We start from the raw sequence: 7,866 nt of genomic DNA, 5'->3' as shown, positions 1-7,866 counted from the left end.
AATATCTCATAAAATTACAAAAATATGAGTAATCATTCATGACTTATTTACATGAAAACAAAATTACATATCCTTTATATCTAATCCATACACCAACGACCAAAAACACCTACAAACACTTTTATTCTTCAATTTTATTCATCTAATTGATCTCTCTCAAGTTCTATCTTCAAGTTCTAAGTGTTCTTCATAAATTCTACAAGTTCTAGTTTCATAAAATCAAGAATACTTCCAAGTTTGCTAGCTTACTTCCAATCTTGTAGAGTGATCATCCAACCTCAAGAAATCTTTCTTATTTACAGTAAGATATCTTTCTAATACAAGGTAATACTCATATTCAAACTTTGATTCAATTTCTATAACTATAACAATCTTATTTCGAGTGGAAATCTTACTTGAACTTGTTTTCGTGTCATGATTCTGCTTCAAGAACTTTCAAGCCATCCAAGGATCCTTTGAAGCTAGATCCATTTTTCTCATTTCCAGTAGATTTATCCCGAAAACTTGAGGTAGTAATGATGTTCATAACATCATTCGATTCATACATATAAAGCTATCTTATTCGAAGGTTTAAACTTGTAATCACTAGAACATAGTTTAGTTAATTCTAAACTTGTTCGCAAACAAAAGTTAATCCTTCTAACTTGAATTTTAAAATCAACTAAACACATGTTCTATATCTATATGATATGCTAACTTAATGATTTAAAATCTAGAAACACGAAGAACACTGTAAAACCGGACATACGCCGTCGTAGTAACACCGCGGGCTGTTTTGAGTTACTTAATTAAAAACTATGATAAACTTTGATTTAAAATTTGTTCTTCTGGGAAAATGATTTTTCTTATAAACATGAAACTATATCCAAAAATCATGATTAAACTCAAAGTGGAAGCATGTTTTCTAAAATGGTCATCTAGACGTCGTTCTTTCGACTGAAATGACTACCTTTACAAAAATGACTTGTAACTTATATTTCCGACTATAAACCTATACTTTTTATGTTTAGATTCATAAAATAGAGTTCAATATGAAACCATAGAAATTTGAATCACTTAAAACGGATTTAAAATGAAGAAGTTATGGGTAAAACAAGATTGGATAATTTTTCTTGTTGTAGCAACGTGAAAATTGGTAAAAAAATCTATATTAATCCTATCCTAGCTAACTTATATTGTATTATACATGTATTCTAATATATTATGTAATCTTGGGATACCATAGACACGTATGTAAATGTTTTGGCATATCATATTGACCCATGTGTATATATTATTTGGAACAACCATAGACACTCTATATGCAGTAATGTGGGAGTTAGCTATACAGGGTTGAGGTTGATTCCAAAAATATATATACTTTGAGTTGTGATCTAGCCTGAGACGTGTATACACTGGGTCGTGGATTGATTCAATATAATATATATCAATTTTTTTCTGTACATCTTACGTTGGACAACTAGTTGTAGGTTACTAACGAGGACAGCTGAAATGTCCCGTTCTTATTGATTAAAAACGTTCCATATTAATTGATTTCGTTGCGAGGTTTTGACCTCTATATGAGACGTTTTTCAAAGACTGCATTCATTTTTAAAACAAACCATAACCTTTATTTCATAAATAAAGGTTTAAAAGCTTTACGTAGATTAAATGATAATCTAAAATATCCTGTTTACACACGACCATTACATAATGGTTTACAATACAAATATGTTACATTGAAATCAGTTTCTTGAATGCAGTTTTTACACAATATCATATAAACATGGACTCCAAATCTTGTCCTTATTTTAGTATGAAACAGCGGAAGCTCTTAGTATTCACCTGAGAATAAACATGCTTTAAACATCAACAAAAATGTTGGTGAGTTATAGGTTTAACCTATATATATCAAATCGTAACAATAGACCACAAGATTTCATATTTCAATACACATCCCATACATAGAGATAAAAATCATTCATATGGTGAACACCTGGTAACCGACATTAACAAGATGCATATATAAGAATATCCCCATCATTCCGGGACACCCTTCGGATATGATATAAATTTCGAAGTACTAAAGCATCCGGTACTTTGGATGGGGTTTGTTAGGCCCAATAGATCTATCTTTAGGATTCGCGTCAATTAGGGTGTCTGTTCCCTAATTCTTAGATTACCAGACTTAATAAAAAGGGGCATATTCGATTTCGATAATTCAACCATAGAATGTAGTTTCACGTACTTGTGTCTATTTTGTAAATCATTTATAAAACCTGCATGTATTCTCATCCCAAAAATATTAGATTTTAAAAGTGGGACTATAACTCACTTTCACAGATTTTTACTTCGTCGGGAAGTAAGACTTGGCCACTGGTTGATTCACGAACCTATAACAATATATACATATATATCAAAGTATGTTCAAAATATATTTACAACACTTTTAATATATTTTGATGTTTTAAGTTTATTAAGTCAGCTGTCCTCGTTAGTAACCTACAACTAGTTGTCCACAGTTAGATGTACAGAAATAAATCGATAAATATTATCTTGAATCAATCCACGACCCAGTGTATACGTATCTCAGTATTGATCACAACTCAAACTATATATATTTTGGAATCAACCTCAACCCTGTATAGCTAACTCCAACATTCACATATATAGTGTCTATGGTTGTTCCGAAATATATATAGATGTGTCGACATGATAGGTCGAAACATTGTATACGTGTCTATGGTATCTCAAGATTACATAATATACAATACAAGTTGATTAAGTTATGGTTGGAATAGATTTGTTACCAATTTTCACGTAGCTAAATGAGAAAAATTATCCAATCTTGTTTTACCCATAACTTCTTCATTTTAAATCCGTTTTGAGTGAATCAAATTGCTATGGTTTCATATTGAACTCTATTTTATGAATCTAAATAGAAAAAGTATAGGTTTATAGTCGAAAAATAAGTTACAAGTCGTTTTTGTAAAGGTAGTCATTTCAGTCGAAAGAACGACGTCTAGATGACCATTTTAGAAAACATACTTCCACTTTGAGTTTAACCATAATTTTTGGATATAGTTTTATGTTCATAATAAAAATCATTTTCTCAGAATAACAACTTTTAAATCAAAGTTTATCATAGTTTTTAATTAACTAACCCAAAACAGCCCGTGGTGTTACTACGACGGCGTAAATCCGGTTTTACGGTGTTTTTCGTGTTTCCAGGTTTTAAATCATTAAGTTAGCATATCATGTAGATATAGAACATGTGTTTAGTTGATTTTAAAAGTCACGTTAGAAGGATTAACTTTTATTTGCGAACAAGTTTAGAATTAACTAAACTATGTTCTAGTGATTACAAGTTTAAACCTTCGAATAAGATAGCTTTATATGTATGATTCGAATGTGTTATGAATATCATTACTACCTCAAGTTCCTTGGATAAACCTACTGGAAATGAGAAAAATAGATCTAGCTTCAAAGGATCCTTGGATGGCTTGAAAGTTCTTGAAGCAGAATCATGACACGAAAACAATTTCAAGTAAGATTTCCACTCGAAATAAGATTGTTATAGTTATAGAAATTGAATTAAAGTTTGAATATGATTATTACCTTGTATTAGAAAGATAACCTACTGTAAGTAACAAAGGTTTCTTGATCTTGGATGATTACTTGGAATGGATTTAGAAAACTTGGAAGTAAACTTGCAATCTTGGAAGTATTCTTGATTTTATGAAACTAGAACTTTTGGAATTTATGAAGAACACTTAGAACTTGAAGATAGAACTTGAGAGAGATCAATTAGATGAAGAAAATTGAAGAATGAAAGTGTTTTTAGGTGTTTTTGGTCGTTGGTGTATGGATTAGATATAAAGGATATGTAATTTTGTTTTCATGTAAATAAGTCATGAATGATTACTCATATTTTTGTAATTTTATGAGATATTTCATGCTAGTTGCCAAATGATGGTTCCCATATGTGTTAGGTGACTCACATGGGCTGCTAAGAGCTGATCATTGGAGTGTATATACCAATAGTACATACATCTAAAAGCTGTGTATTGTACGAGTACGAATACGGGTGCATACGAGTAGAATTGTTGATGAAACTGAACGAGGATGTAATTGTAAGCATTTTTGTTAAGTAGAAGTATTTTGATAAGTGTCTTGAAGTCTTTAAAAAGTGTATGAATACATATTAAAACACTACATGTATATACATTTTAACTGAGTCGTTAAGTCATCGTTAGTCGTTACATGTAAATGTTGTTTTGAAACCTTTAGGTTAACGATCTTGTTGAATGTTTTTAACCCATTGTTTATTATAACAAATGAGATGTTAAATTGTTATATTATCATGATATTATGATATATAATATATCTTAGTATGATATATATACAGTTAAATGTCGTTACAACGATAATCGTTACATATATGTCTCGTTTCGAAATCATTAAGTTAGTAGTCTTATTTTTACATATGTATTTCATTGTTAATACACTTAATAATATTTTTAATTATCATTTAACATAATTAAACAAGTGTATCAATATCTTAATATGATTTATATGTACCTAGTAAGACGTTGTTATAACGATAATCGTTATATATATCGTTTTTGAGTTTCTTAAATTAATAGTCTCATTTTTATGTATATAACTCATTGTTAAAATACCTAATGAGATACATACTTATAATAAAATCATGTTAACTATATATATAACCATATATATGTCATCGTATAGTTTTTACAAGTTTTAACGTTCGTGAATCACCGGTCAACTTGGGTGGTCAATTGTCTATATGAAACCTATTTCAATTAATCAAGTCTTACCAAGTTTGATTTCTTAACATGTTGGAAACATTTAATCATGTAAATAACAATTTCATTTAATATATCTATAAACATGGAAAAGTTCGGGTCACTACAACAGCTGACTTAATAAACTTAAAACATCAAAATGTATTAAAAGTGTTGTAAATATATTTTGAATATACTTTGATATATATGTACATATTTGTTATAGGTTCGTGAATCGACCAGTGGCCAAGTCTTACTTCCCGATGAAGTAAAAATCTGTGAAAGTGAGTTATAGTCCCACTTTTAAAATCTAATATTTTTGGGATGAGAATACATGCAGGTTTTATAAATGATTTACAAAATAGACACAAGTACGTGAAACTACATTCTATGGTTGAATTATCGAAATCAAATATGCCCATTTTTATTAAGTCTGGTAATCTAAGAATTAGGGAACAGACACCCTAATTGACGCGAATCCTAAAGATAGATCTATTGGGCCTAACAAACCCCATCCAAAGTACCAGATGCTTTAGTACTTCGAAATTTATATCATATCCGAAGGGTGTCCCGAAATGATGGGGATATTCTTATATATGCATCTTGTTAATGTCGGTTACCAGGTATTCACCATATGAATGATTTTTATCTCTATGTATGGGATGTATATTGAAATATGAAATCTTGTGGTCTATTGTTACGATTTGATATATATAGGTTAAACCTATAACTCACCAACATTTTTTGTTGACGTTTTAAGCATGTTTATTCTCAGGTGATTATTAAGAGCTTTCGCTGTTGCATACTTAAATAAGGACAAGATTTGGAGTCCATGCTTGTATGATATTGTGTAAAAACTGCATTCAAGAAACTTATTTTGTTGTAACATATTTGTATTGTAAACCATTATGTAATAGTCGTGTGTAAACAGGATATTTTAGATTATCATTATTTGATAATCTACGTAAAGCTTTTTAAACCTTTATTGATGAAATAAAGGTTATGGTTTATTTTAAAATGAATGCAGTCTTTGAAAAAAGTCTCATATAGAGGTCAAAACCTCGCAACGAAATCAATTAATATGGAACGTTTTTAATCAATAAGAACGGGACATTTCATGCTACGGGTGCGGCTCCCGGGATAAGATCGATTTGGAACTCAACCGGTCGATGAGGTAGAAGACTCGGCAATTCTTCGGGAAATACATTGGAAAAGTCACTAACAATTGGCACATCATCGATATGCTTCTCATCGGTCTCGACTTTCTTAACGTGGGAAAGGATCATAAAAAAACCCATATGAAGGTATTCTTCAACGTTGAGGCACGAAATGAGGTTGAGCCCGGTGCAACTCTTTTTGCTACAAACGGTCAAGGGTTCAACGTCCTCGATAGGGATACGAATGGTTTTGAGATCACAAGAAATGTTAGATTTTGTCTTGGCTAACCAATCCATACCAAATTACATCGAAGTTTTCTAGGTCTAGAGGTATTAGATAGATTTTGAATTCTTTACCCACCATCAATTTGAGCCATTGGGACTTTGGTATGACTTATCATAATATAACTACGTCAATCAAGTGTCGTTATATTTCGCTAGTTCATACCTCTATTCCAACACCTCTCCATATGGTTAAGTTTGTGTAATCGTGAAAATTGGAAATGAACAAGGTGTAACGACATCTTTACAAGACTCGTATTTATTCGGAAGAGTTAGTGCAATCTCTGAAAATGTGTTTCCCACGGGAAATGCATAACTGATTGTTGACGTCAAAACGTTCAAAGTCGATTAGTGGTATCCTTAGGTATAAGGAGAGTAATGAATTGTGGCAACGAGTAGTACGCAACAGTAGTGATAGGTAGTGATGACGATACTCATCAATAGTAGTGGTAGTAGTAAGGAATAGTGATATATAGTGAGGAGCACTAGTGTAATATCAGTAGTGAGTAGTGAGTAGTGACCGCAATGGTTGTGAGAGTTTTACCACACTGGTAGATAGTAAGCCGGGAAGGCGGCGAAAAGCATGGGAAGACAGAATTTCCAACTAGCTTAACGAATGAAGTCGTCGTTATCCTTACGCGTATGAATCTTGAATTTACGTGTGTTACCCGAAAGTGGCAGAGTACGAGTTCGCATGACGAGAGTTAGGTACAATTAAGAAGTTCACCATAGAAAGTTTCAAGTATAAATGCACAAGTAGTCAAGTAAGTGATATCTATAGGAAATGTATGTCAGAATGCAATGGCTAACTATCGAGTTGTAGTCTAGACTCACTAATGCATCCTAACGATCATGTCAGACACATTAATGCATATCCTAGATCCCTACAACCAATGCTCTGATACCACATGTGACGACCCGCCAAAATCGCCATTGACGGCGCCGTCAACTTAGGTCCCGTTACGTGGTCATAGTCCCTAAATGAGACGCGTTTGACCAAAATTATATCGCATTCATTTGAAACGTATACGACTTACAAAGTTTTAAGTTACCAAACGGTTCGACAATGAGTTTAAGTTTATAGAAGTTGTAAAGTATAAATGAAATAACTTGCGACATAATATAAGTTGAAAATCACGAATGCTATCAATAGCGTATGCATGTAAGCATTAAGTTTGAATCCAAAGGTGCTATCACTAGCCTATGCATGTATGCTTGACCCCAAGCAAGTAATCAAAGTGTGCGAAAGTATGTATCAAGTAGCCATGTATGAACCTGAGCAACATATAGAAAACTGTCAACGAAAAACGTTGGTGAAATCATAGGTGTATTTGTAAACGTTGTTTTTGAACCACAAGATTTTGTGTCAACGCGTGATAATATTTGAGATGTTTTTGTGGGGGCAGGATAGACCAACACGCTTGAACTTATTCCGCACGACGTTTAACCTGTCGGCGTCTGGGAAAGGGTGGTATACTTTCGAGATGAAGTGTATCTTCACGCGAAAAAATCCCCATCTCTCCACGATTGGAGGGACATGTTTATATACATTCATCAAGACGCTCTTGGCGAAGGACATGCCCATCTGGTTCCAAGGCACTTCACCCGTGCAGCTGATTTGTCGAACACACCAAAGCTAG

This window comes from Rutidosis leptorrhynchoides, chromosome 9, assembly GCF_046630445.1.
Source record: "Rutidosis leptorrhynchoides isolate AG116_Rl617_1_P2 chromosome 9, CSIRO_AGI_Rlap_v1, whole genome shotgun sequence".
Classification (NCBI taxonomy): domain Eukaryota; kingdom Viridiplantae; phylum Streptophyta; class Magnoliopsida; order Asterales; family Asteraceae; genus Rutidosis; species Rutidosis leptorrhynchoides.
This window is presented reverse-complemented; position numbering follows the sequence as displayed.